We start from the raw sequence: 5000 nt of genomic DNA on the forward strand, positions 1-5000 counted from the left end.
GCATTATTATTTTTATAATCATTATCAGCATTATCATTATCATTGTTGTTGGTATCATCATTATCATTAGTATTATCAGCATTATCATTATTATCATTATTATGATCATTATCATTATTATCATCATTATTATCATTAACATTATCATCCTTATTATCATTAATATCATCATTACAATTATTATCATTATCATTATCATAATGATCATTATCATCATTATTATCATCATTGCTGTTGCCATTATCAATATTGGTGTTATTGTTATCCTTACTAATATCATTATCATTATCTTTATCATCATTATTGTTATCATTATTACTATTATCATTATTATCATATTGATCATCATATCTATCATAATTATTATAATTCTCATTATTGTTATCGTTACTAGTGTTTTGTTGTTATAATCATTATCTTTATTACTGCCATTATGATCAGTAGCATCATTACCTTTACCATCATCATGCCTACCAATATCATGGAAGGGCATGGAAACGCTTTGGCTTTTAAGGAATTGAAGCTTCGAAACTGCCTTCCTCTATACAAAAAGTGCGGTATTAAGCGATGTTCGAAAAGGGATTCGAAACAGGTTTGACAAGGCTTTTGATCGTAACTTCTTTCTTCTTTTATAAGGTTTTAGCTGATCGTAATTGTACACATACAATTTTCTAAGTCTCTTCGCCTACGTGGACTCGGAAAACTGGGAAAACATGAACCCTTTCCCGTCTGTGTAAGAATACTTAGGTAACTTTGGGTGAGGGTCCGCGAGTGGGGAAGCTCTCAAAATAGCCTGGAATGTTTTCCATTCTGATGTAACCGCTCTTATCGTTCTCTTTATTATTATTAGCGTTGCGGTCTATATTGCTGTTGTTTTGAATCTTATCATGCGGCTGTCATTATAATCGTCTGTGTTATTGTGGTCGTTATCGTTGTGATTATAATTGTTTTGATCATCTTTATTCTCAGCATCATCATTATTATTGATCACAGTGCGATTAGTGGTGATATTATCATTTATTTCATAATTATGTTTGTGTTCCGTCCGTTCGCATGTTATATAAGATCCTTGCGACTGAAATATGTTACACGCGACTGGATGATAATTGACAATTTGAATATTGAAAAATGACACGCGTATAAAAGCAACATGTAACAAATTTGTTGTGATTATCGTTGTTGTTATAATCATTGTCATTCTTCGAGGCAAGTGCACTGTCGCTTTAAGCACATTTATTATCTACACGATCATCCGAGGGGAAAGGGTAAGAAGGAAGGTAGGAGAAGAAGGGGGGAATGAGAAAGGGAGAAGAGTGCTTTTAAAGAGAAAATGAACACTGGAAAGGGGAAACAGAAGGAGGAGACTTAAAGAGAAAAGTGGAATGATGGGAAAGGGAATAGGATGGCAGAGGAGAAAAAATAGGGATGGGGGAGAGAGGGGAAGGGATAAGGGAGAGAAGGACGTGGGAGAGGCTCATGAGGAAGAGGAGGAAAGTAGGATGGGACAGATAAAGGAGGAGTTAAAGTGGGAGGGGAAGAATACATCTAACGAACATTTGGGAGTGAGAGGGAGTGGAAGAGCGAGAAAGAGAAAGGTAAAGAGAGGGGAAATAGAGGGCAAGAGGAAGGAGGAGGAGGTTGAAATAGAGTGAGAGAGGAGGGGAGAAGTACCTCTTTTTTCCCTTCTTTTTACCTCTCTCTCTCTCTCTCTCTCTCTCTCTCTCTCTCTCTCTCTCCTCCCTCCCTCCCTCCCTCTTTTCCTCCCTCCTCCCTCCCTCCTCCCTTCCTCCCTCCCTCCCTCTCTCTCTCCCTTCCTCTCCCTCCCTCCCTCTCTCTCTCCCTTCCTCTCCCTCTCTCCTCTCCCTCTCCCTCCCTCCTCCCACCCTCCATCTCCCTCTCCCACCCTCCCTCTCCCTCTCCCACCCTCCTCCCTCTCCTACCCTCTCCCTCCCTCCCTCCCTCTCTCTCTCTCTCTCTTCCTCTCTCCTTCCCTCCCTCCCTCCCTCCCTCCCTCTCCTCCCTCCCTCCCTCCCTCCCTCCCTCCCTCCCTCCCTCCCTCCCTCCCTCTTCCCTCCCTCCCTCCCTCTCCCTCCCTCCCTCCCTCTCCCTCCCTTCCTCCCTCCCTCCCTCCCTCTCTCTCTCTTTCCTTAAAATGTCTACCGCAGTTTATTTTCTCGCTTCGCTCGCTATAATTCGCGTTGCCTAACTGGACGGAATGCTGCTTGCGGCTGTGCCAGAATGGGCGGGGTACGTGACAAAGAGAGTAAATGAGAGGAGAGACAAAAAGAGGAAGAGGAAAGTGGAAAAAAGATGGGAAGGAATAGGACAAAAAGAGGAAGAGGAAAGTGGAGAAGATGGGGAGGAATAGGATAAAAGGGAGAAAGAAAGAGGAAAGGGGAGAAGAAGAGGGTGAGGAATAGGAAAAGGGAGGAAGATAAAGGAAAGAGGAAATGGGAGAAGAAGAGGGAGAGGAACAGGACAAAAGAGAGGGAGATAAAGGAAAGAGGAAAGGGGAGGAGAAGAGGAACAGGAATAGGAAAAAGGGGAGCAAGAAAGAGGTAAGGAAAGGGGAGGAGAAAAGGGATAAGAGGAACAGAAATAGAGAGAGGTAGAGCAAGAGGAGGGAAAATGTGAAAGAGGAAAGAGGAAGACGATAAGGAAATGTCAAAACGAAAAGGGAGAGGAAAAGTGAGAAAAATAGGAAACGGAGAGAGTAAGGAGGAAGGAGGCGCTAAAAAGGGCGATAGAGGGAGACAAGGATGAAGAGAAATGAAACAAAAGGAAAAGGTATATAACGGAAGATGTAGACAAAAAACAGATAAAAGAATGAGAGGAAGGAAAGAGAGAGAAGACAATGAAGAAGGAGAAAAAAAAGTAGAGAAAATGTATATCGCAAAAAAAAAGAAGAAAAAAAAGAATATAGAATAAAGATAAGAGAACGGAAAAAATATATATATAGATAAGAAAAAAAAAGAACGAAGGCGAGACAAGGAAGCAATTCACAGAGAATAGAGAGGGGGGGGGTAGGGGGGGGGCGCGGTGCCAAAATGGTCAGGCGAACTCGCGGTTGTTAAGCGTGCAACGGGGAATGTTGCAAAGACGAAGCCCAAGGGTGCACGTGACTTGGGAGTGGATGCGTGATTGTGCGTTTGTTTGTTTGTGCGTGTGTGTGTTTGTTTGTGTTTTTGTGTGTGTGTGTTTGTTTGTGCGTGTGTGTTTATGTTTCTGAGTGTGTGTGCTTGTGTGTGTTTGTCTGTGTGTGTCTGTGTGTGTGTGTGCAAGTACTCATGTGTGTGTGTGTGTGTGTGTGTGTGTGTGTGTGTGTGTATGTGTGTGTGGGTATGCTTGCATGTGCAAGCGTGTGCTTGCTCCAGCATATATACTAATACTGATAACATGCGAGTATACAGAGATAATTAATTGCTGATTACAGACCTCATCATCTCCAGTCCATCTTACGTCATATCATCTGTCACGTGGTTTTCCGTCTGTCATGTCAAGATCGCTAATAAATATCTTTCTCCATTCGTTTCATTTTTGTTTTCAATTGCATTTTAGGTCGGTCTCTGTATTACTTCATTCCTATTCTTCGCTGTATTTCTAATGATTTTCCTGTTTTTCTTTCTTATATAAACTCTCTCTCTCTCTCTTTCTTTCTTTCATTCTTTCTTTCTCTCTCTCTCCCTCTCTCTCTCTCTCTCTCTCTCTCTCTCTCTCTCTCTCTCTCTTTCTTTCTTTCATTCTTTCTTTCTCTCTCTCTCCCTCTCTCTCTCTCTCTCTCTCTCTCTCTCTCTCTCTCTCTCTCTCTCTCTCTCTCTCTCTCTCTCTCTCTCTCTTTCTCTCTCTCTCTCTCTCTCTCTTTCTCTCTCTCTCTCTCTTTCTCTCTCTCTTTCTCTCTCTCTGCCTTTCCCACTCTCTCTCTCTCTTTCTCTCTGTCTCTCTCTCTCTCTCTCTCTCTCTCTCTCTCTCTCTCTCTCTCTCTCTCTCTCTCTCTCTCTCTCTCTCTCTCTCTCTCTCTCTCTCTCAATCTTTAGCTGCCCATCCATCAATTAAGCTATTTTTGTTCTTTATCCTTCTGTTTTCTCACGTCCCTTCCCTCTATAACTTAAGCTTTGATAATCTTTGCTTCTTGTTTAAAATAGACTTTTGTTATCGCTGCTGATAACCGTAATCTCGCGCCTGGGAATTCATGGTGCATTTTGGTCGTGACGTTTGATGGGTTTATTGTGTTTGTTTGTCTCTGTGTGTTTGTTTGTTTGTGTGTGTGTTTGTGTGTGTGTTTGTGCGTATGTGTGTGTGTGTGTGATTGTGTGTGTGTGTCGTTATGTTTCTTTTGTTCTTTCTCTGTATTTCTATTTCTCCATCTGCCTTTATCCCTGTATGACTCACTCATTCTCTCAACTTAATTCGCTTCCTCATTCTCCCCCTTTTTTTCTTCATCTCATTCTCATTTTCTTTCTTATTATAGTTATTATTATCCTCCTCCTCCTCCCTCCTCCAGCTCCTCATCCTTTTCTTCCTCCCTCCCCTCTCCCCCTCCTCCCCCTCCTTCCCTCCCCCTCCTCCTCCCCCTCATCCCCCTCCTCCTCCTCCTCCCCTCCTCCTCCTCCTCCTCCTCCTCCTCCTCCTCCTCCTCCTCCCCCTCCTCCCCCTCCTCCTCCAAATCCCCTTAATTTTATCTTTTTACAACCGTGAGATGGCAACACTCTAACCAGATACAACCAGTTCGCGTCGGTAACAGCACTGGCCTGGCGTGCAGGTGCAGAACTCCAGCGAGAACACGCCTAAAAATAAAATAAAACAAAAAAGATAAAAATGGAGAGAGAAAGATCGATATAAAAAATCTGTCGCGGTTGGTCTATTTGGCTCGCAGTCAGTTGGTAGTGTGGTCGGATGTTGGATTTGAAATAAGCGGAAATGACCAAAAAATAATTAAAAAATGAGAATAAAAGAATAAGAAAATGATAATGATGATGATAATAATAACGATAATGGTAATA

Source organism: Penaeus vannamei, chromosome 24 (genome assembly GCF_042767895.1).
Source record: "Penaeus vannamei isolate JL-2024 chromosome 24, ASM4276789v1, whole genome shotgun sequence".
Lineage (NCBI taxonomy): Eukaryota > Metazoa > Arthropoda > Malacostraca > Decapoda > Penaeidae > Penaeus > Penaeus vannamei.